The sequence below is a fragment of the Chlamydotis macqueenii genome, chromosome 1 (assembly GCF_036417535.1).
Source record: "Chlamydotis macqueenii isolate bChlMac1 chromosome 1, bChlMac1.mat, whole genome shotgun sequence".
Lineage (NCBI taxonomy): Eukaryota > Metazoa > Chordata > Aves > Otidiformes > Otididae > Chlamydotis > Chlamydotis macqueenii.
In genome coordinates, this window is record NC_141556.1 from 54097666 (window position 1) to 54123592 (window position 25927).

A 25927-nucleotide genomic window follows, 5' to 3' on the forward strand; every position below is an offset into this window, starting at 1 on the left:
CACTACAGCTCACATTCGCAGCAGGGGAAAAAAAGCATTAGTAGCAAGAGTAAGAGAGAACAACCACCAAAACCAGACAATTGTCACAATAAAGAATACCCTACCAGTAAATAAATATCAATACTCTGTGGACAAAGTGTAGCCATGAGTTATTTATGCTTTAAGGTCAGTTTACACTTTTAAAACAGCATAAGAGGGCTTAGTATAAAAGAAAATCCATAATTTCAATATTCCAAATTAACTTCCTTCAAGCTACAATATACATCCTAATCTACTGCCTTTCTCATATTTTCCATCCATCACTTACTCTAATCCATTCTTTGTCCTCTGTGGCTCCCACAGTCATTCCATTCCTCACTTTAAGCACTGTTATTTTTTTTGATCCATCCTTGCTACCCCTTAGTTCACTTGTAGTCACACTGTTAGCTATCTGCTTTTAAATCTTGAAAGCATAGAGGGAATGAACCACAACAAGGGAAGTCTTATTCTATTCCCTCACACCACCACCTAAAATCAATAAGCATTTTTTGAAAGTGTAAACATCATTGTTTTCTTCCTCACCTTTCGCCTTATTCTCCTTATCAGAAAGACGGAGATGCATCTTCTCTGCTGCATAGAGTTAGAAAGTTTAATTATTTATAGTATTTAAAGTACTTTTGGCTCTCAAGTGACAGAAGCTACAGGAGCCGAGATTATTATTATTGCTTTCCATTGCACTTCCCCGAAGGCAGCAATGTCTTCTTGGGAGATCATACCCAACATTACTCACAGGATCCCAAAAGAGTGTATTAAAACCTGTGTGTCCAAGATCTTCAGGACAATAAATCCTAGTTTAGCTGGGAGCAGATAATAAATTGCTGTAATACCATACCCAGTTGTCTGTTTCCAAGCAAAATCCATGATATTTAATATCGACTTTGCCACATTGACTCAAACTGCAAAATACTGTTGATCAGTAGTTTCTGATGAAACAACATGTTGTCAGCAAATGCCAGCTTAAGCCTATGCTCATGAAAATATCGCAACTCACCACAGATTTTCACCTACTTCATGAGGCAGGTGTTGGTCTCTTCTCCCAAGTAACTAGTGATAGAATGAGAGGAAATGGTCTCAAATTGCAGTAAAGAATGTTTAAATTGGATAGTAGGAAAAAATTCTTTACTGAAAGAGCAATCAGGCACTGGAACAGCCTGCTCCAGGAAGTGGTGGAGTCACCATCCCTGGAGGTGTTCAAAAAACATGTAGACCTGGCACTTCAGGACATGGTGGTGTTAGGTTGATGGTTGGACCTGATGTTCTTGGAGGTCTTTTCCAATCTTATCTACCCCAAAGCAGCTTTCTTGCTGGCAAGGAAGAGCAACAGCAATGCAGAGCTTTGGAGAGCGCAGCAGAGCTGCCAGGGTCTGGGCTGGAGGTGCAGTTCTTTCTGAGCACCAGGCTCCATCCATCTGGCAAATTTAATCCAGACCTAGAAATCTCCTGTTTCATCAAGAGATTTGCCCTGTGAGTCAGCCACAGCTCCGCAGAGTCCAGTTCCGTGGCTCTTGGACAGTGGAAATGTAAAGTGCAGCTCTGTCTTAATTGACTTGCAGAAACTAAAAATACGGGATCTCCTAGCTGTGGGTCTCAGAAGCAAAGACCCTCAGACCCTGGATTTAAACATATCTGAGGAAGGTGCCAGACCAGAGTCACCAGGCTTTTATAGTACAGCCAGAAAGTCCTGGGAAACAAAAATTCTGGTCTTATACAAGGGAGCCTGCAGACCCTGAGAGTCCTGGCTGGGGTAATGGTGTCAGAGGTGCCAGAAATCTGGGATTCATAGAGAAGTCATCCTCAGATGTAATTCTGAGGGCCCATGGCTTCGGTCCAGGCCATTAGTGAAAGTGCCCCACAGCTGCAAAGCCTACAAGCCCCAGGGAGCCAGGAGAGGAAAGAAATAGCTTTTGAGAGTGTCATTGCTGTTATTAGTCCCTTTTATTAATTCCTCTGAACTTGTATTTCCTAAATATTTCCATGTTGCAGGGAGAGGGAGGGAACTTTGCCATTAAGTTCAGATTAAAACTGAATTTCTACCTCTGAAAGTCTCCATGCCTGGAAAACCTGCTTGTAGCCTGCAGCCCTGTGATTCTGTTGGACTTCTCAAATTACACTGCACTGTTCCTGTTGAGCAGCTGGGTGAGATCGGTGGAGAAACACAAAGGATTTCGAGGGGTGCTGCCAGCCACAGGGTATCTGTTGTCACTGATGAGTTTACAGGGAGCTACTGCTCTGCTTTGGGGGTTATTTTGTTGAGTCATTGAAGATTGGAGCAGTTGTGGAGTCAAGAGAAAAGATGTTGTACTCCAGCCCAACCCAAATTCTTCTTCCAGTTCCCATCATTTCCTAGGGTACACTAGTCAAGTAAGGGTGTGTATGTGTGTTTATATATATATATATATTTATATACACATGATATAAATATTTTATATACACTATTTATATTTGGATATATATATATTTGTTATTGTTGTTTATTTATATATATAAAATGAGTATATATGCACTCCATCTCATCTTGGACTAGCAGACAGGGTTGCATTTCTTCGCAGGTGTGAGAAGGAGCTCTTTGCAGGATGCCCAGCTGCCCCTTTCCTGCCAGACCTGAAACGCCACCAGTTCCTAAAGGCATTAAATCTCTGTATTCTTGAAAACAAACAAACAAAAAAAAAAACCTAAAAAAATGGCCCTAAGAAGAAAAAAAATAAAAAAAATAAAAAAGTAAAAAAAAAGATTGAGACAACATTCAAGTTGCATCCCTTTTACACCCAGGCTGGTCCTTGTAGGAAATCAGCTTCCAAGATAGTAACCCAAACCTTGCAGCCACACCAGGAGTCAGCCCCTGACACAGAGCAGCTGCTTTCCCTCCTGAGAGCTGTTTCTCGGGTGGAGGCAGAGGCACCACTCAGCCAGGAGGTGGGGGTTTAATGGATATGGTGTCAAGGCTGTTTTCACGCTGCCCATCCTGAAGTGCTAGAGTAATGCTGAGATGCAGGTCCTGTTTTGTGGAGGGTTTTTGTAACAATCCTGAGGTTACAGTGCCATATAACCATCCAGTTAAAGCATTCCCTGAGCGACAGGCTGCAGTCTTTAGCTAGGTCTCACCCTTGTTTGTTTATGACAGTACCAATATTGACATCCTGAACAGCGAAAAAAACCTATATGCTGCAAATATCACCCAGCCTCTAAAACAAAGTAGAGAAAGCAAACCAAGTTGCCTATATGAACTCCCTCTCCAAACTTTGCCTCAAGCACAATGCTCGTCCCCTCATAGCTTCCTGGGGCTATGCTCACTTTTGGGTTTCCTTGTTTCTCCTTCTCATCACAGCTCTGACACTTCTCCAGGCCACATCCAGTCCACAGAGCTGAACCGCAGCCCCACATGGTCACCGGTTTCAATAAAAAAAAAATAAAATAAAATAAATCACCCCTTGATGCCATGCTGGCTTCCTGCAAAGCCTCCCTGACACAGGTTCTGCTTTGGTGTCCTGTCAGGATGACACTATGGCAGGACCTCATTTCCAAGCCAGGAGGCACTTTCGCATGCAGCTGCATTGATTGTTGCATACACAAAGACTCCCAAGTACAGTAAAGCTCCCCGAGGCCTTCGCGCTATGCCTTTCCACTACGCCTGTCCCAGAGGGGTGCAAAGCCCCTCTGATCTGATGTGGCAGCATTTTGAACACACTTTGCACAGGTGCTAACACCTCTGTGAAGCACTGAACGCCACAGAAGGGGACTCCTGATCTACAAACACAGCACACATCCAGAGAGCAGCCTCTTGCCACTTGTCCTGTAATACTTATCTCAGGAGAGAGAGGGAAAAGCTGGAACAAACAAGCCATGTATGCACTACCACCTGACTACATTGCCCCGGTGTTGCTTTGGGATCCCCTTCTTCTTGTTTGTACTTTATCTTCCGAGCCCGCAACACTCTGGGGACCCTAAACCGCCTCCCTGACCATATTCCTAGCACAGCCCTGTCATCGCCCCATCAAGAGGCCAGGAATACTTCAGCAAGACTGAAAGCCATACCCATTTATCACTGCTGCTTTCCTAATTAAAGAGACCAGAGGACACATTAGACCATGGCTGAGCTCCTGGCCCTGGAGCTGAGGTGAGTTGGTGGGCAATCTGTGCAGCCCCTCTGGCTGATTCATTTACCCAGGCTGGCCTGGCACGCAGCTAAGGGACCGTCCTCTCTAGATCCATCTGTCTTACAGCTTCCCCCACTGCTAAAATTTTAATTTATTTATAAAGAGCAATTGCCTAAAAGTATACATACATTAAAAAAAAAAAATCAAGTCCCCTGACATTAAGGAAAGAAAAAGCACTCAGGCAGTGCACAAATTCCCCAAGGGAGGTGCTCAGGCGTGCGTTACTGCCAAGATGACATCTGTAGGGAAATAAGCCACCAGATGCAGGGGAATGGACTGGAGGGGCCCAGAGCAATGAAAAGGGGATTTAAAAAAAAAGAAAGAAAAAAAAAGAAGAAAAGAAAGATAAATAAAACAAGAAATTAAGCAGGCTGGTTTGCCCATCACTAGTTATTACGCTTTGCAGAATTTACAGGTGTCCTTCACTCCTTACCTCTGCTGAAACAGCTTCCCAAATGTCTCAGTCCTACTTCAAACCATCTGGTCTGCCATACCCTATCCCAGCAGACTCCCAGCCAAAAAGGCTTCAGTGCCTGTTGCAGCAGAGCAAAAAAAAAAGAGCCATCTTCTCTAGCCACTGTGACCTGACTCTCCCCTCCACCTAAAGGGCCCCCATTTCTCTCACAAGCAAAAATAATTTCAGGTGCAAGTGCACCCATCCCAGCTTTCAAAGCAAGGCACCTCCCCAAGCATCCCTTTGACAGCCACCACGAGGAGACAGTCCCGTCTCCCTCACATCCTCAAGTCCACACCGGTCCAATAGCAGCAGTGGTGTGAACAGAGGATACATCCCATGCCAACAGAAATGGGAAATGAAGAGGATGATGTTTCACCAGATGGCTTTGGACTTGTAACAGCAGGGAGAGAAACTCACTTGTAAAACCTGGCCCTGGCACTAATCAACATCTCTTGAACTGGTGGTGCAGGACCACTGGCGCAACTGGGGCTGAGTGCGAGATGCGAGACAACAGGAATGCGGAGCAGCAATCACACAGTGTGAACATGGAGGCAGCGAGAACCACGAGCTTCCGCTGGGACTGCAATGACATGTTCCGGCAGGCAGCATGCTTGGAGCAAGAGCAGAAGAAAAGATGCACATAGCAAACAGCCAAGGGAGCAGGGTAATCAAGAGTCAAACCATCTGACTGCAGATAATAATGAACCGCATCAAATCATTGCAAGCAATGGATGAAAGAGATAAGCAAGTTATAGAGAAGGCTCTGCAGCATAAAACATGCACCAGCCTGCCTACAGAGCTCACTAACCCAGGAGACTTTATCCTCCCCAACCCAGTACCAGCCCAGAACCACTGTTAATGCCAGAGATCATTCTTGTTTTACACAGCTCCTCTAAAGGCCCATTTTCTTAGACATCGTGCCTGAAAACTCAGATGATCACCAGACAACTGTGCTTTGTACAAGTGAAACCTGCTGTTGTCCAGCACACTGAAGGAAGCAGAGGAAGGTCCTGGCCCCTTCTGCACTTCTTGCTGCATCCCAAGAGACAACCCTCTGCCAGTACAGAAAATATCATCACATATTGAAGCCTCACCTAGAGATACACTTTTTTTTTTTTCTATGTTCATTGGATTTTTTGTTTTGATGGGCCTCATCCCAGCACTGGGAGTATCAGCCAGTTGTGTGGGCACACTTGACACAGAAGTCTGCTGCAAGCCCACAACTGGTGCGACAAGGGGACCCCACAGGGATGGATGTGACCATGATTCCAGTTGGATGACTGAGCCCATGCCCTCTTCTCCTAAAAAGGTTTTGGCCAGAAAAGGACTAAAAGGAAAAAGGCTGCCCCACAGTCACAATCCCAGAGCAGGTGTTGCATGTGCCAAGAGCAAGACATAGTGCTTGCAGACAGATGAGCTGCATCATGAAGAGTGAAGATAGAGATGCTTTCCCTTTCTTTGTCCTCAGGGTGCTTCCCTGAGTGAAGGGGTACTCACTCCCCAAAAAGGCCATCAGCCTATATGCTCCTCTGTTGGTGCTCTTCCAAGGAGATAGGAATGCTCAGTTAGATGCAGTCAGTGCCTCCACTCTTCCATCACAGGCTGGCATCCATTCCAGGTGCAACATGCACAACCACACACTGGTGAACAAGAGAGGAAAAGCTAAGAAGAAGGAAACAGCAGGACAGAGAAAGTGAGGACAAGAACAAAAGTGAAAAGCAAGAGGGATGGTAAAAAGACGAGGTAAGGATGGGAGAGAATGTGGAGAGGGAGTTACTTTGCAAGCGGTAGATAAAAATCTCCCAATGCACACGGCAAATGATGCGTGAAATACACTGTCAGGAATGTGATGCCCAGAACCTATTGCTGCTAAATATTTAATCTGATTGGCAGGGAGCCATTAAAACCTCCGTGTCTGGATCTCAGGCTTCAGAGCAACAGGTAAAGTAAATACATCAACATGTAGTGATTCACCTTGGGTGCCATCAGCCTTTCCAATCTGCAGCATTGTGCAGGAAAAAAAAATTGTAAATGAATATAATCAACAGCAGAAATACGCTACAGGAAAGGCACAGCTTAGGTACCTTGGCTCCCACTGCAAGCTAGAGACAAGTGGAAGGTGGATACACTGAGTGTCTTCTTCAGGAATTACAATACACTGCTGCAAAGATCTCATATGATGCAGTTCATGCCTCCCAAGTGCTACAAAGTCATGCAGAACTGTAGTACATCCAGGTTGCAGCGCTAATGGCCCACACTTCCCTGCATGTAATCCCTGAAGCCAATCTGCAAGCGGACCAAAGGCTGCCTCCAGCAATCAGCATCTACCGTCTGTTGAGCATGAAGGAGGTCAGAACATCCTATATATGTGTCTCCTAACGCCAACACACAAGAGCACAGCAGGGTTGGCTGGGTGCACGCAGGTACACAGCCCTTTGGGGTAGGAAAACCTCACCAGCCCGTACTGCAACATAAAAAGGGGATGACAAGAGAGCCAGCTGCTAGCAGGGGCATACACACACGTACGCTTGCATATCTAGTGCAGGCTCCCACTTTGCTGACTCTACCCACACAACCTTCAGAGTGGCTGCTGTCCGCGTCAGCTCTGGTGCCCCTGAGCTGGCATCTGAGCTGAGTCTGTGCTCCCAAATGGACACTTCTTGGAGCAAAGGAGACAGATTTTCTTTGGGCAAAGCTTTTGCAGTTTCAAATGACAACTCCGTCCTGACTTGGAGGCAAACCTGTCCACTCAGAGATACGCTGGGGAAAGAAACAGACTTTCTTCGTAATAATTTTGTATTGTTCAAACCAACTCATTTCTATAATGAAGCTATACAGGGAGGTTATTTATTTATTTACATATAATGTAACTTTTTAAATTTTCCAAAGCTGACTTAAAGGTAGAAACATTCTGCTGTGCTGTAGAGTGCTCCAGACCAAGTTCCTCACCATCACACAATACACCAGCAACAGGAGTGCAATTCTCCCTAAGGAATCTACAGCTCCAGGGCATGGGGTTGACTCACTACACTGGCACTGGCAAGTCACAAACTACACAAGTCACAGCCCAGCAGCTGCCTTCCAGAAACAAATAAATAGATAGATAAATAAGTACATAAGAACTAGAAAGTCATGACAGAAATGTAGGGAAAAGCAACATGCCCCATGCTTGTTTCACAGAGGACATGGAATTTGACTGTATCCAAAGCCCCATATGATGCAGGGCATCTACAAATCTAATGCAGGCTGCAGAGCCTTGGAAGTCTGGGATGAGGGCTTCACAGGTAACACAGCACTGAGTACTGAGATCTTTCTCTAGGCATAGATCTTGCAGGACTCATCATAGACTGGTATTTACCAGCATAAATCTCCAATCATATTCCCCTTTCTGTATTTCTGGCTGTTTCCCTGTCCCTGTCGCAGCTGTTCAAGGAGCTGACTTCATCAGAATATGCTTTGTGAAGTGCTTTTCTGCTCTGTATGATGCTTCTGCTTTATTTCTTTCAGTAAGTGCCAAATCACTGAAGAATGCCAAGGGTAGAGCTCTGAAAGTCAAGACCAAGTAAAAGCATAAGTATTTTTCTATGGCATCATCAGCTGAAAAGTCTCAGGGTACCTCACAAACACAAAAGAGAGTGTGACTTTTTAATACAGCTGTATGGTGTGTGTGTGTGTGTGTGTGTGTGTGTCCATCATCAGGTATGCTGAATGACTTGCTCACAGGCTGTGACAAACCCTGTTAATTGTTTAAGAGTTGTCCAACCCCAGCTCGCCGTGCTCATGAGAAGGCACTGTCTGCAGCTGGCAAGGCAGAAGGAGACACGTGCCTGGATTTTAGTCACCCCAGTCAACAGCCTGACATCTATCCTCAACCAGCAACAAAGGTGGGTTTGCCAGACCACTGAACTGCTGCAGGAACAAACTGCTGGGGCAGAGAAGTGAAATTTTATTGACCACAGTTGTTCATTAACTGAATAAAAGCCAACACACGGAAAAGTCAGATATGGGACCCTGCTGACCTGCCTCCTGTCTTTAGCACAAGACGAGTCTTCCCTGTAGCCCAGGACAGCACAGACCCACTTGCATGCAGGGCTTCAGCCTTTGTCTTAAAGGGTGCTCTTCCAAGTTTACAACAAGAACCTGTTTCCCTGATCCTGGGCTTCTGCCGTTCTTTGAACTCCCTCTTAAAACTGCCCAGGAACTAGCTGTGCCACTGAGACACAGTCACTGTCATACAGGGAACTAAGCTGAAGCATTTATTTTACAAACAGCCCTCCAAACAGGTATCACAAAAGAATAAATTTAGGATGCTCTTCCCATCAGTCTTGACAGAGCCATTTACCCAAGGAGACGGGAGCCACCAGCTGAGACATTGTACCAGCTCATGGCTCTGTTTCTCATCCTCACCTCTTCATTTCACTTGGAAATGCGCTCAGTCTTAAAAGCAGATCAGGAAATTAACATTTCCAGGTATGGAATGTCCTTCTAGCATCTGAAAATTGACTTTATATGAAAAAAAATGTGCAGAATTGCTTAAGTATAACTGTATGAGAAACACGGTGATAAGAGCTCTTGCTTCATGATATTTTTCCATGCCTGTCAAAATGAGGAGATATAGTACTGCACAGAGGCTCTTTTTTAAAAAGCCAATTAAGCTATTTCATACCTCAAAAAAAGACTCATATCAAAGGGGCAAAAAAACCCAGCTAATCCACACTCTGCTGGAACTAACTCCTCATTGCATTTTTTTGTAAGAAGTGTGCATTTCATCCGTAGTCCCTCCATTGCAAAAGGCATTCTAACAGATCCATAACCAAAGAAGAAAATATAATTAAACAGAAATATTAACAAACATGTCCTGAACAAATAACCTGCAAGGAAAAAGCACCATAGCACTACCTCATTTAGAAGCACAGCAGCCTTTTAAAGACTATGGAATCATATGAAATCTTCCTGAAACAAGATCGGTTTCCTGATGCCTGTGTCGAGCCCTGATAAGCAAGTGTCTAATGCCGTCCCCTGGGTGTCCATATTCGCAGCAGTTTTCTCATCCCTTTCTTGCCTCCTTGTCACCCAATATTTAGGCTTCTCCCTCATACATACCCACCCGCTTTTCCCAGCTTTAGCTAAGGCTCACTTTCTTCCAGACCTGCCCTTAGTGACTAAAAACAATAATCGGCCCCTGTTCTCTCTTTATAACAGTCCTTCATGGATTTGCAGACAGTTAGGTTTCCACCCACAGTTATCTTTCTTCTAGACTGAACATGCCTGGTTCTGTCCACATTTCCTACAGAACTTACTGTCTACTATTGTCTACCCCTATCCCCTTGCTTGCTCCCCCTCCAGCCCCCAAAACTATCTTTTTAAAAACACGACACACCAACATAGATGCAACACTACACAATCACAGCCGAAATGATGGGAGAGAGATGATCTATGGGTCCTATAAATCGGAGGGGGAGGACTCCTGCGGGAACTCTTCTGGAGAATTTTGAACACTCCTTGTAGCAAAGCTCCCAGGGCTACTTTCATTCAGAGGCTAGCATTGCTTCCCATGGCATTTTAGCCTCTGCCACCCTTCACAGTGGGAACTGTGCTGTCTCTTCAGTGCTTCCTTTTGTTTGGTTTGCTGCTATTGTTTGGTTACAGCTACTTCTTCTTGGGTTCTGGTTGGGCTCCTGCACAACTCCCCTAGCAGTGCAGACTGGGCATCTCACCAACAGCCGCTCTGACAGCGCTGAACAATCCCTCGTTCTCTTTCTCTCTCCTCAGTGTTTACATTCTTAAGCACACACTTTAAGGCAGTCATCACATCTCTCCCTTAATTGTCATTTGGCCAAGCTAAATGTAATTAGTTACTTTAATCTTCCCTCTTAGATCAATCCCTCCAGCATCTTAATCATTTTTGTTGCTCCGCTGAATTTGTTCTAATTTGCTGCCATCTTTGGGGCACCGAGTTCTCCAAAAATGAACTCGATAGCCTAGGTACACTCAGAGCAGGCCCATGAAGAAAACATGACTAGAAACACAGAGAAAACATTTCCTGGCTCCGAGACGCAATAGTTCTGTTTATGCAATCTGGAAATCACATCAGCTTCTTTGCTGCTGCATTGTACTGCGAGCCCATATCTCATTTGCTAACCGGTGTAACCCCGGTGTCATTTCTGGCATTACTGCTTTACAGGGGTGTACCTCTCATCTCTGCTTTCTTTCCAAGTGCAGTCTGATTTTAACTCCTACTATTCAATTTATTATCCACTCTGCTAATCCTCAAATCCTATTCTGAGGTATGACTGCTTAGCCAGCTATATATCTCAAATCTCTTTGATTTCCAATGGAAATACTCTCACAAAGCAAAAAGCACAGGGTTTGTCATCAGAGTAAAGTCAAGGCACATCCCTACATTCACAAGACAATATGGATTTTTCATGTGCCTGTCCCCAGCAACAGTCCCTTACCAAAAACTGCCAAAGGGTTTTCAAATGCTGCAGTTCAGCTTTGGTGGCGTACCAATGTTTTGCTGCTGCATGACGGCTTTGCATCAGGAAATGCTGCTCTCAGAAAAAGCAGTGGCCCCTGGACACCCGTGCAAGGCCCTGTGAGAACAACTGGGAGCACTGGGCAGGTGCCAATTAAGCATCATCCAAATGTACCACTGCTGGGATACATTCCTGTACACTGCCTTTCTCCGTACACACCCTCAAAGTGGGCACAGCACCTTCCTAATAGCCTCCACTTCAGCTTCAGCCTTCCACTTCAGTCAAAATCACCCCTCCTCCTTCATCCCAAAGCAGGGGATGGGAACAGCTTCTTCAGAGCCTTTCTGTGAGACATCATATTGGTGCAAAGCACCCCAGATGCTGCCCAAGCACCAAGCAGTCACAGGTACAGAATCTTGGTGCAAAGAAGATTTTTCAGGATGCAGAAGAAAAAAAAAACTCTTCGCCCTCCTCCAAACCTTACTTCTCTGAAATCTCCTCCAAAACTCTTCCCCTGCCCCTCCCACACCCCTACTCCAGCTCCCCTACAGACACCAGAGCCTCCAACAGCTCCCAAACTAGTTCAAAGGCTGGCTAGGGTGGCTTTGCCCCCCAGTCACACTCATCATCTGCAGGGTTGCCCTGATCCCGAGCTGGGGGTGATGGCATGAAGTCCACTTGGGCTTGTCCCAGGACAGAGGAGAAAAGGGAAGGTGGGGTGCCGCAGGGTTGGGGGTGGATGGAGAGCTAGTCCTCCTGCAGCTTTGATTCATTGCGAGCAGCGTTGATTCATTTCCTCCGTGGTTGTTCAATTCCAGAACGCAATTTACTGCTAGTGAAAGTACGACAAGGTGTATAAATCTGCCCTCCTGCCACCACCTATTCTCGTGACCCATGTCAGCCTCACAAGCAGCAATAGAAGGTCTTCTGCTTAACTTTCCAGTCTCATGTGCCAACAAAAAGAAGTGAGGGAAGAGGCTTAGCACAACTCAAGTCACTTGAAAAGCTGCAATGTGTGTGAATTGCCTGGATTTATGACAGCATTTAGCACCACCACAGAGGTCCTCACTACAACTAATGGGATCAGAATAGAAGTACAAAACTGCAGAGTACCCACCCTTTGGATGTTCAGAAAATGCGACATGTACATGGTGCAAATGTACACATACACGTCTCCCACCTCTACACTTTGCACTTGCTTGAAGTCCACAGGTCCTTCTTGCAGAAGGCTAATCCACAAGATCTTAGGATGCTTTTAGCCTCAAAAGAAAGACTAGATCTACGCATAGATCTAGAGAAGAACTCCAGTCAAAACTATCTCCTGGCACAGACCAAGGATGGGCATTTTCTGTTAGATGCTGATCAGCATATACTAGATCAGCTTAGCCAAGATGGAGAAGGTCAGCTTGGCTTCAGCCTACTGAGAGGTGACTATGGCCAAGAAAAATCTTAGCGTGGTTCTTACCATCTTGCTTTAGCAAGCAAGGACAGAATTCTCAATTGTATCTTCTCCAAGCCCTCTAGTTTTGCACCAAGGAACACCACCCATTCAGTGCACTACAAGTGGTGCTCAAGGTTGCATGGCTGTTCCCCAACATGTTCTTCCGTTTACTGGTGTGAATGTATAGTGTTTCATTTCCAGTTATATTAAGAGGCACAGCTTAACCTGCTGCTTCTAAGTGAAATTTGCCTTCTCTTTACTTTGCTATGCTGATTTTTCATTGAACAGGCTATCTCTAGATGCTTTTAGCCAAGTTATTGCATTTCTATAGCTGGTGTGATAAATGTACCATTTCAGTAAAGCCAAGGTTCAAGTAAAGTCTTTTGCATATGAATTTCTCTAAACCACAGGCTTCAGCGGTTTCAGCTAAAGAACATGTAGATTTGTCATATTCAGGAGGAGCATTGGACCAAACACTGTCTTTCTGCCAACTACTTTAAGTTCACTAAATATTTAGACATCCTATAATAAAGGAAATGAGGAGTTCTAAGGGGAGATTAGGTCTTTAACTCTTTCTTTCTCTCCCTTTGGATCTCTGATGATAAAATCAAGTTCTGTGATTTTCCATCAGGTTTTGTCCTGCAACATTTAAACCATTGTTTTATATTACTCTTAAAGTCATTCAGATCATAAGAAAATACCGTTAAGTTGCTTTAAAAGTCTCAAATTCTGTTCAGATGGAACTTTCAGCTATGCCAAATACAGCCATTTTAAGCAGTTCTTACCAGAGAGTCATTGATTTTTCTCCTCCAGGCACAGTCCATGAGGATTTGGGGGAGGAAACCCGACACAACTTAATCTGATTCCAAAACTGAAAGTCAACAGGATTCTGTACTTAATGTTGTTTTATACTGCAGGAAAAGCAATACATAAGGCAACCAAGAAAACACCTGAAAACCTATACAGCAAAGGAGATGTTGATCAATCTGTTGGTATCCTTAAAATTGCATCATTTAATGCTTGAAAAACAAGGAAATCATCAAATATGAAGACAAAAAAATACCATCCATTGTATGCAGCTAACATCAAGGATGTATGCAGCATTCGTTCCAGGCATCAAAACAGCAACCTAGACAGTACCTCAATAGCTCTTTAAGATGTTTCTCGGATGACAAAAGTGAACAAGTTTATAAACAGTAATACTTTCAAGTGAAGCTGATTCAAAGAAATATTGCAAGCTCTTGAGTCTCATACCACAGAGCAGACATCCAAAATCGATCCAGTCTTCACCATGGCCAATGCCAAGATTATGCCGAACTTCAAAGGGACACTGGATCCAGCCCCTGGGCTGCAGCTGAACCCTTGTGTAGGTACACACTGCAATTTGTCCTGCCACAGTGGCCAAACTACAGTATCACAGAAGACTGTCATGTCAGAGAAGATACACAGATTTGTGCCTTACCCTGTGCACTCAAGAGGACACAGAGTGTCCGGGCAAATCTTCTCTCTCATTTTCTGTTTTGTTCAATTTTTATGCTACATCATGCAAGTAGTATTTTCTTATGAAACATCTTCCTTGGTGGAAATGGGCAATGCTTCTAAATGCATGCAGGCAAAGATGTACAAAGACATACAATTAAATGTCATTCTTGCACCAGGTCCCTCCTGGGACGCAGTGGTTATAGAAGCAGCAAACCCTGGCTGAGCTATACGGACATTACTATTTTTTACAAATTCAAAGCACATTTGTGAACCATTTACATCAGACCCAGACTGAGGGATCTCCAGGCCTTCATGTTCAAAAAGCAATGGACTATTAGGTAGCCAGTCTTCTTACAGTGGAAAAATACAAGACAGAGGACCAGGGATTAGAAGACTTTGGATTTTTCCTCAACTGCGAGTGTTTTCCAAACTGAGTGGTGAAAGAGAGATAATTTAACACAACTTCTGTCTCTTCCAGCCTCCAACCCTGCACATCCTTAACATACATACACACAGAACGAAAGAGAGACTTAAAAGTCTTTAGGAAGCTCACCTATGCAGGCTGCCTTTGTAGTCAACAGGAATTAGCTTCTCCAGAGGGCAAGCTGGAGCACATCGACTGAGCTCCTGCTCTACACCACCCTTCAAAGGACTCCATCTTTCTCCACTGACTCCCTGGAGATCCTCTGGAAACAACTGTCCCACAGCTAGTGTCAGCTTCTGGAAACACTCCCCTTTCCGTATGGAAGTCAAACATTTCACCAAGCTTATAAAAGCCAATGTATAATGAACGAGAGGGGATATACTGAGGAATACGAACTGCAGGAATGAAAATCCCAGGTGATTTCAAAGATCTGAAGACAACTTTAAAGAGCTACCTGCACATTATAGGAAATGATAAAAATTTTCATTGAAGCAATAACTCTGGTTTTCTGTCACAGAGTCTGTGTAGTTCGCATCCCCCATTCTTTGTTTAAGAGTATTCACTTGAGGATTAGGTCTTTGTTTCCCGGGAATTCACCTCCTCCTGTCACTTTTTCTCCCATCTGGAGTCAGCACTGGAGCTGGATGCTAAATGAAACATTTTGTCATCACTGGGAAATACAAATGCATCCAAAGTAGAAAAAGAACAAACCTGCACTGCCTAATTTGGAGGGAGAATTAGCTCCCGTGTCTCCCATATCTCAGAGGACTTCACAGCCTCTGGGCTACAGAGCCTGCTTCTCCATTTCTTTCATGCTGAAGTCATTTCCATTTATATAAGTAATTACTTTGTATTGGGCCAAAGAAGCAAACTACCTCCATAGCCCAGTCGTTGGAGCACTCCCTCTCCAGCACAATGAATAGGCATTTATATAAAGTAGAACAGCTCCAACTGGAAAAGCTCCAGCTAAGAAAGCATTACTGCAGAGGACCCAGTAAGTCTGGGCGCTCACGTTGGCTAGGACAGCCGCGGGGACAAGTCCCCACTCCAAAGTATGCAGAATAGGAATGCGTCACCCAAAACCCAGTTACTTTTCTGCTTACCAGGCTGATAGCTCTTCTGGGCTTTTCTCTGCTTTTTCATGAAAACATATCAAATGCTCTAATTCATTTCAGTGCAGAACTAGAAAAATCTATGAAATTGATTTTTTTTTTTTTTGTGGGGCAGTAAACCCACTTCCTGTCACATTTTCACTCCATTACAAAACTTTCCTGTCAAAAACCTTAATCACCATCTCTAACGTCAAAAGCTGAAGTCAAGGATCTCTCCGACAGGCTGTGAACAAGGAACATGATTTCATCTCAATGTCCTAACCAAAAAAAAGTGTAAGAGTATTAAGGTGAGGTATGTCATTAACCAACAATCATCTCCTATTGTGTGTCTCCTGGTTTCTGAAAGTTATTCCTCCCTCCAGTAAAAAAAACATCTCACAGAAAGGGTTGCTCACATAAGACACTCGCTGCGGGCATCCAGCTTCTGCTTCAGAGAGCGCTGAGGCACAGCCACTCAGCTCCTGCAAAGTTCTCTGAGCCCTGAAGTTCAGAAAGCCTTTTAGCCCTTTTAATGTTCATTGAAATAGTGCAAATTAAAAGTGGATAAAGCATGATGCTTACAGCTTTCTCTGAATTCCTGGTTTGAAAGTTCGCAAACTTTCAAACCAGGGATTCAAAGAGAGCTTTCTGTAAGAGTCGCTATATCTTCCAAGGCAGCCATCCCACATTTATCCTATTTTTCTAAGCTACTTAGTTTTTATCTCCTCCTGTTTAGCGTACAGGCCCCCCATCACGTAATGAAACAATTGCAATGTCTTTTCTGAGATTCTGTTTATGCTTTTGTTGCATTTACCACTTTGTTACTTCCAGATGGAGTCTTAAAAGCTTCCTCCCAGAATACTCAAATACATGGTACCTCAGACCACATCCAAGCTGCTTTTGTACTTTGACTTTCAACATTTCAGGACACTATCTTTGCAATTTTAATAATATATAATATTCTCCTTTTCAGTAATAAATTAGAGGGTAATTTCGAGTTGCACCAAAAACGTGGAGAGCTGAAGAAGAGCGACTGCAAGAACAATTATGTCATTCTGTCGCTTTCATTAGACTCTCCCTTGGGGATTGTCAGCCTCTGATGTTTCAGCTTGCCTCTGCTGAAACACGTCTGACACGAGGGAATCTCCCCTGAGATGCTTAGGCCACTGACTACAGCAGCCAGCGATAACAGAGAATTATAGAGGAGGAGAGAGAGGGGTGCAGGGATACGTCAATCCCTCTCGCATGCTTTCCACGCAAGTGTAAGTCTACGTGCAAGTAGCGGCAAGCCAGTGCATTTTTGTGCATTTCCTCTGCCACAGTGCATTTCAAATGCATTTCTCAGCAGAGTCCTGTGACAGAAATTCCCTAGCAATCCAGTCATGTGCAATTAATTAACATCTCGCTTTACCTGACACAAAGAGATTCACAGCAGCGACTTTTTCTCCATCCTCCTCCCAGCCCAGTGGGCAGCATCTCTACACCTTTCCATACAGCACTGGAACTGCTCCTCTCACTGCAAAGGCTTCACGTGCACCTGCCCCCAAATGCTGTGAAGATTTAGGATTACCCTTGGAATCAGAGGCAGCTTTAGGCTCCTAGCAGGTCTTCTGCAATTCATTTCCAGGTGGTATTCATTTAGGGTCTTCACCTCCCAGGTTCTAAACATCCACTGGGTATCACCAGGATTTCATTCCCTGCTGGAGATGCTGGAGTAGCAGAGGTCCCATGCCACAGAGGGAAACCACAGTCCCTCCTTATGGTAGATTACAACCTCTCACCTGCCCATATCCCCCTGTGCCTGTTGATGGCCCACAGCCGTTGGCAATGCATGGCCACGGCTGTCTGCAGCCATCATTAGGCTATTATGCCTATCACCTGAAAACAATTTTGTGTTCATTAGGCAATCAGCTGTGATGTAGGACATGGCATTTGTGCTAGTAAATTATCAACGGGTTCATGACACCAAATCTTATCTGTCTCAGCTGGCTCCTACTAACCATCTCACCTTCTAGTCTGTTTCGAAATAGTGAATTTAATACATTTTACGTTTGTTTCCTTTTGCAGAATCCTCCAAATTCTTCAGAGGTCATACATGCAAGAAACTACATCCACATGAAAGAGCTGTGCATATTAGCTCCTCAACAGTGCATGGCAACCCTAACCAAGAGATAAAAAATAAAAATGCTAAATCTAAGTGTAATAAAAAAAGAGAGCTTATCATGTCATTTTCTCCATTTGAGTTCGAGTTTGTCCTGGACACCTGTATAGAAAAATCCTGATTCTTACAAAAAACACCAGAGGTCAGGATTACACGCTTGTTGCTCTGCTAAAAAAAATACCGTAATTCACCAGCAATGTTGTACCACAGGCCCCGCTTATGCTGATGCCCAGGAGGATATAAACTGGCATGGGCTTTAGGCCACACAGCACATTCCCAACACGGGCCAAACTCACAGTCTCAAAATGGCACTTCCAGCCCTCTCAGCTACCAGCAAAGGAATCTCTAATGACTTAAAGTAGGGACGCCCCTCTCTGAACCCATTAACAGAGCCGCCCGTCCAAACCCCAGCCACGCACAGGAAGCTCCTCCAGCTCAGAGCACAGAGAGGTGGAACTGTGAAGGCTGGCTAGTGAAGCCAGCGATTCTCAGAAACCATGATGCTTGTGGCTCTCCAAATCCCGTTTTATGTTCTGGAAGCAGCAAAGATGAGTAAAGAGAAGGCACCTTTAAAATATATCTCATTTTGCAAGACAAAAGAATGACATCATGAAATAGCAAGGCATGTATTTTCACATCGTTCGGTACGTGATGATATATGTCACCTCTGCTTGCAGGATCAGGTTTTGGCACGCTAGCTGTTCAGATGCTGTGATACTGTAAAACCTTGAAAGTTATAGATACAGACGGGTGAAGCTTCTTAAGGAAAGGGACATGGCCTCAATCTAGAGCAGCTCAGCTCATCCCAGGACTCAAGAACGGCACCTGCAAATGCTAAAGCATCTTTCATATGGGATAGGTTTGTAAGTCACTTACACATGGATTTCTATACTGACGCTCTAGCCGTCCCCCGGGACAGGAGACGCTGTCACAACCTACCAGAGGTTTTGAAAACCAGACATCTTTGGGGAGCTCCCAATATGCTCAAGCTGTGCCATCAGCTTGACTCCTACAGGTACCATATGAGATTTGGAGCACAGGGCCAAAACCATTCAGGTGGGGAGGGTTTCCTCCAATAGGACAGTCAGTCCCTCCCTCCTGCACATAGAGCAGATCAACCTCATTATCTTTCTTCCCAAGCTATTTGGCTAGGCATGCAAATATCATGATCTATGGTTCACTGGAGACAGACTTTATTAGATACAAAATCCTGATAGTTCAGCACCTACATCTAGCTTTAAATATCTTCAGTCACAGCCGTTCTGCCACGTTTATCAGCATCTTCTACTGTCACTAAACCATTATTGCAGTAAACATTTAATTTTATGTTTAATCTGTATTGTCTCTGCTTCATCTTAAACTCATTTATTTCCTGATCTGTCCTTGGTGACTAATGAGCATAATTGGCCCCTGTCCTCTTTCTGTAATGGCCTTTTATGTATTTGCAGACAGTTAGATACCCACCCACAGTTGTCTTTTCTCCAGACTGAGCTTGCCTGGCTTTCCCAACCTTTCTTTACAGGTCTTGTTTTCTCCAATCTGTGATCATCATCTTTGTTCACACCCACTCGCTCTTCCCAGTCCTTCCCTCTCTTAGAAGTGCAGTCCCCTCCAAACAAAATGTAGTGTTCTAAGCAGGGCTTAATCACATCTGTAAATAGGTGTTAGACAAATCATTTCACCATTTTGAACAAACGAGGATTGCATATGGAGCTCACACATGGGCTGGACAGCAAGTCCCATAGAGGATGGTGGTAGCTAGAGCAATTCATTTCTTGATCCATGGTTCAAATCCATACTAAGAGGGCAGTAAGCAAGAACTGTTCCCATTTCACAACTAGATAACTACACACAGACGAAGTAGCGTAGGCTGACTGTTACCTTGAGAACTTACAAGTTTGTCACATAGAGAATTAACTGGACATGAGCTCCTGCACGCCTAGCATGTGCCGGGGTGAGAGAAGTGACAGAATAATGTCTCAGGAATTATTCAGGTCAGATAAACTCGTGGGCCCACACCTGTTTTGGTGGATAAGCAATCAGTAGAGATAAGCCACCAAACAGATCATAGAATCATAGAATCATAGAATCACATGGTTGGATGGGACCTATAAGATCATGAAGACCAAATTCCCATTTTTCCCCTAAAATTGTTTCTTGCCTATAAAAGTTTCAGCACAGTCATGCACATCAGTGTTAATGACACTGTATATGCCCTGGGAATACAGAAGAGTCTTCAGTATTCAGGGCTGGCAACCCTACACTTTAACTGAGCCACTTGCAGTGACTCCGGTTTTGAACCTTCCTTGTGGATGGGGTTAGAAGTACAGGGAGTGAATGCCTCAGAGGTCTCAGCTCCTTGAAAGGGTCTCACCCCTTTCACTTTGGGCCAGTAACCACACTCTTATTCGTAATTACTCTTTTTCCCCAGATGCTTAATCAATCCATCTATATTGGTGGCTCTGAAACACGGTCTTTGCTTGTGTGAGAAAGGGAAGAGAGCCACCCAGCACACTCTAAAGTCCATAAATACCCTCTGTATGAGGAAGTATCAGCTGATAGTGAATCTCAGAACACATAACCCATCCCTCTCCCCTTTTTCAGTGGCCAAGTACAGAATAAGCAATATTTTTATTCCATTTATATTAAGCATATTCAGCGAATATGCCCAGCTAATATGCTTCCTGCCCAGAGCAAGCATTCTCTCCTGCTTCTAAGAAAACACTAAACAAAAAGCAGCCTTGCCTCGAAAGGTCCAAATTAGCCATGGTTTTAACTGGCTTGATCACAGTTTGCACACTGCCTAGTGCCACGCATTTGTTTCTGAGCGCACAGAGAGGTTTTTTCCTCTGCAGCTGACCTCAGGCGCGTGGAGGTACACTGCCTGGTTTGCACAGATCACCACCATCCACTCGGTCGACTTTTACACACACCAGTCCACATGCCAATGCATGACTATAGCTGGGAGGTGGTGGTTTGTGGCTTAAGGAAGCCATGAGCTCTTGAACTATAAAAGGTGGGGTTCATTTGGATTTTTTTTTTTTCCCAACATGAAAGGTAGCTTTGACATTTAACCCAGCTGGGTCAGTCTCCTGGTTCCCAGGCAGTTAGCACCACGCCACTAATTTTGCCAGAGCAAGCACCAGTCCATACCTGCCAGGAACCTCCTCTCCCGTCTTCAGATGAACAGACGAGAAATACAGTTAAGTCAGAGGGATGGTGGAGCCCCCTTCATGGCTGAAGAAAAGGTCATTTTAGTTCCCATTATGACGCACTTAGCTGAAGCAGAAACACGAGACTCAGAGGAAGGGACGAGGCAACGGCAGCAGAAGGGCCATGCTCAACTTTAAATATCTTATTTTCCTCTGGTCGCCCTTCCACATATTTCAGTGATGTGATTTTCAAACTGCCATTTCACCTTACGCAGGGAGGCACGCAGGGCAGTAGCTAGTCCGTCTGACTGCGGCGAAGCCACAAAATGAATAAGTTGATTCACTGTGGTTTGAACAATTCTCGTGGACGGGCGGGTGGAGGATGGATCAGGGTAATAGCAGATAACTTATCAGCCACATTTCTCCCAACCACTCCCTGCTTTTCTATCAAGTACAAATATATCTCAAAGAAGGCTAATCACAGAATTGCAAAAGTCAGGCAGTACTAGAGCCCCGATGTTAGGCAGAGTGGATACTATCAGCATCCCGTTGTAGATTAGGCAATCCCAGTACATGAAGCCATCTCTCTCAAAAAGATCATCTAGTCAATCTCTCCTATTAACTAATCCATTTCTTTGTGATACATTGCGGCTTGTACAAAGAAAAGAAAAAAAAATTAAACTCTGCATATTCTCCAGCTGCAAGATAACTCTCTTTCCCCACTGCCCACCAAGCCATGCTGAGGAGCACAGGCAGAGTAGAGCTGTGGCTCCCTGAAGACTGAGAAGATTAAACCTCTAGGGACCAGCCCTCAGTCCGGACTATCTCTCAGGCAGCTTTTGCGCATCCTAAGAAGAAAAAGATGGGAGCAGGGAACAGAGCCCAATGCAGAGACAAGCAGTGCTGTCTGTACAGCACTCCCATCCTCTGTCAGCTTGGGGGAATGAGAAAACAGCACTGGGAATCAAATCCAGACCTCCCACATGGTACTGCAGAGACACCGCTTCCCGATGCCAGCCCAGGCAATGCGAGTCCGGCGTGGGAATCCAAGCGCGGCTCCATGCGCTAGTGCAGAATGGCTCCAGCACCAGAGCTGGAGTCCACTTGGCCTCTTCCAAACCAAGCACAAGAAACAGACCCAGCTGAGCTCCAACAGCAGATGAAACACAGAAATTAATGCCGCCACCTTTTCCCTCTGGAGGCGAGGGTTTGGAGACAGGGTGCTGGTTCATAGGTTGATAGAGGTTTTATACAGAAGCCGTTGATAATCCAAAATGAGAATAAAACAAATCAAAGCCTAAATTATTAGATTGGGATGGAGGGTTGGGATTTTCGCCCCTGCTCTGTATTTTCTTTCTCCCCACAATCTCTTCATGCTATCCCACAGACAGGTAATAATGTAAAACTCAGCCATCAACATAGGTCTCCTGAGAACCCTGCCCAGATCAGGATGGCTGAGAGCTGCTCCTGGCACATTCCTTTGCCCAACTATGGTCTCACTGGCAAAGAAATCGCAAGAGGCACCAGGACTGATGCAGCCTGAGCTAGGATGGTGCGGCAGGTATGTGTCACCAGATCAGAGTCCAGGGTCCGCAGGAGGAGGAGTAGCAGATTTGACCATGCTTCTTTCCTTATCCCTGCTGAGATTTCCTTCTGTGTACCAAAGGCAGAGCCAAGGGGAAGCTGAAGCAGGTCTCACACCCCCAAGGCTGTTTCCCCACTCCACTCTCAACCTGGTCCATCCTGTCTCAACCCTCTGAGACCCTCATCCAGGACTGGGAGACAAGCTGGTGGGTGGGGGACCGGAGGAAACCAGGATATGCGGAGGTGACATGAGCTGCTGCTTTGGGGTGGCGTGGGTGAGCACTAGAAAATCTCCCATACCCACACCTCCCCTCTTACAGAGCACCCTGCACCCACGCACACAATGCTGCTCTCCCCAGAGCTGTAGTTGGGGCACACCAGGTCATCCCATGCCCCCAGGTGCCATGCACCTGCTCTGCTCTCCAAGGTTTTAGGCAGTGGGGTAGTACTGGGGTCCCATGAGCTGGGGGTGCTGCATACCCAGCCATCCCTGCCTGCCCAAGGGGCAGCTCAAGGGGAGCAGCTGCCCCCCCTTGTACTGCTGACAAGGCCTGAGGTGGCTGTGCTTGATGGTAGGGGGCAGCAATATGAGAGGGCACCTCCTTTTGCCCATGCTGGAGCTGGCAGGGAAGGCAAGGAAAAGTACCAGGTAAAGGCAGCAGCAAGAAAGACTGGGAGGTAAAGGCCAGATGAGGATGTGGGCCCATGCTCTTTGCCCCCACAGCTGGGCATCAAAGCTGCAAGACCTCCTGCCCAACTCCCATCCACCCCACCCTCCCTCTGCCCAAACCCAGCCCAGGTCACGGCTGGGAAGGGCCATGGCGGGGCTGTGGCACCTGCTTGGGCCAGGTGGTCTGCAGGCAGGACTGGCAGCTGTGGCCGGCAAGGGTGGGCACCGCTCCCCAGGGAAGCTCACAGCCCAGCCCAGGGGCTGCATCCCTTGCCAGACACCCCGGGAAACTTCACCCCCTTCCCTCCGATCTTCCTGCCAAACCTGGGGCGGGGGGCAGAGGGGCAGGGGCTGAGCCCAGCTCACCCAGCATGTGCCCTCCTCTCCGCTCGTCCTGCTCCTTGAGGGGTGGGCGTGCATCCCACCCGAACCCCGCTGCCATCCCCACAGGGGGTTGTGCTTTTAGGGGCTCTCACCGGGAAACGAGACCAGAGGAAGGGGGCTACAACCCCCTCACCCACCCACCCCGAGCGGTGCTGGGGTCTCGCGTGGATCCGGGAGCTGCTGGGCCTGAGAAATTCCTCCGGGAAACAGGAAAAAGGCTCCCACACGCCCTCCTCCCCGCTCAGGTAAACTTTCTACTCCCACTTGCAGAGGGAGGGAGGGAGCGCTCGGGCAGGGAGGATCCAGGCGCGGATAAATCCTGGGAAGCCTTAGATATTTATAGAAGCGCAGCCAGAATATGGTAGGAAGGGTGGCTCTCAGCCCCTCGACGGGGAACCGCTCCTCGTTTTTAACAATAGCCCGACAAAACCCCCTCAGAAACGTGTGGAAGAGCCGCTGGAAAGATGAAGGCGAGGGAGGAGGTGGGAGGGGCGCGCCCCCCGCCGCAGGATGCTTCGGGGGCCTGAAGAGCTGGGGGTCCCCGCCCCGGACCCCCAGCTGGCCCCATGGCAGGGCTGGGGAGCCGCCCCCCTCCCTTCTCCTCCTCCTTCTGCTGCCGTGGGGTGAGCCCACTGCGCTGTGCTGCCTCCCCCCGCCCACTGCCAGGCCTCCAGTCCGCTGCGGGGACGAGGGGCAGGGGGAGGCGGGTCGGGGGGAGCCCAGGCGGGGGCTGAGGGTGAAGGTAAGGGGTGGGGGTGTCCGCCCCAGGGGTGGGTTGCAGCAGCTCGCTCCTGCCCCCCCACTTCTCTCCCGGCGTGGGGGGCGCGCAGCCCCACGCGTGCCGGGCGAAGCGGCGCGGCGGGCGAGGGAGCTGAGGCTGAAAATCACCCCGAGACGTTCAGCACCCTCCTCCCCACCCCCGGCGCTCCGCTGCCTTTGTCTTGCCACCATCTTACGGAAAGACTCACATGTCACGCTACGGTCGGGATGCACCGGTGTCTCTCGCGTGTCTGCAGCCGAGCGGCACGATGGCCATTTTGCATCCCTCCCAAGCGGGCTGGGGAAAGGGGGCTGCCTGCGTGGGGAAGCGGGGTGCAAGGCGTGGGAGTGGGGTGGGGTGGGGGGGCGGGGTTCTGTGAAGAAGGGCCACGATGCCCGCTGACAGCGCCGGGGGGAGGCGGGCAGGGATAAATTAAAAACCCGTGAAGTTGCCGGAATAGAGCGCCTCGTAGGTTCAGGTTAAGTCTCTTGACGTGCTTGGACTTAAAATAGCCCCGCACCTCCACGCAAGCAGCCGCGCTCGCCCCGGCGCTGGGCGGGCTCCTGCCGCGGTGCCAGGGGCGGCCCCGGCCCCCCCCCCCCCCCCCCCCATACCACCCCTCCACCCCCACGGTCCCTCAGCCCCCGCGTTAGGCCGCTCACGATGGAGGGGCCCGCGTGGGTTTTTTTAAGCACTGCACCAGGCTCCTGGGCAGCAGGCGGGTCTGTACGCACTGCTGGTCCTAACGGGCTCTGTCTTCATGGGCAAGCGTGACAAGGAGCCGCTGGACCCGTGGAAAGAAAGAGGCAATCTGCGGGTGGGTGGATGGATGGATGGATGGGAATTATCTTCCTTTTCACCCCTTTCCAAAGCCGTGTTCCTCCTGCCGTGAACCCCCACCCCACCCTACCTGCCCACCCTCAAAAAAAAAAAAAAAAATCACAAGGGACTTTCCCCCGATTCACGACGCGGTATGTAACTCAAAGCATCCCTCTCGCCTTCTCTTCATGTCCTATTTGATGAGCCAAGAAGGAATCAACATGTCTGGTGAATGTTTCCTCTTTTTTTTTTTTTTTTTCTGTTGCCGTGTCTGCTTCTAGGAGCAGCATCCTTAAACCTTTTGTTCTACCGTGAGTGATCTTCCCTGAGCAAACCCGTGCACCAAAATGAGCTGCCAGCACAAACGCAGAAAGAGGAATTTCCCTACCTTGGTTTGTAGAAGCAGAACCTCTAGACGGACAGATCAAGGGAGAGAGCATGTTGGGAATGTCCAGTCTCCTCTTCTTGCTTGCATATCCACATAAGAAGAATAAGGGTCGGGGGACAAACGTGGGGGAATGAGTTAAAAAAAAAAATCCTATTTGGCTGCGAATTTTTTTATTTTAAAAAGAGGATTCTTTGTGGCAATCTTGCGTCTTGAAGCGGTGCAAATTCAAAAGCCGGAGAGAATCACTTCAGAGGATATTCAGCGTGAGCGGTGAGGATCGTCAAATGCAGGTTCCAGAGTAAGCATTCCTTTAGCCTTTTTAATGATTATTCTTATAATTATTCTTTTTTTTTTTCCTGGAACCCTAGTGGAGGAGGTTGTGTTTAAAGCAACTGGAGGTCGGTGCCGTTCTTCTGTGAAGCATGATTATCCTCAAAGCGTC

General features: G+C 46.8%; 1 protein-coding gene across 1 annotated transcript in view; it reads right to left on the minus strand.

Moving 5' to 3' along the window:
- Window positions 1-25624, minus strand: part of GRIN2B (glutamate ionotropic receptor NMDA type subunit 2B) — a 205278-nt gene extending 179654 nt beyond the window's left edge. The window contains exon 1 of the mRNA XM_086740101.1: window positions 25486-25624. The gene's annotated coding sequence lies outside the window, so the exon portion shown is untranslated. The remainder of the gene's footprint in view (window positions 1-25485) is intronic.
- Between the last annotated feature and the right edge of the window lie 303 nt (window positions 25625-25927).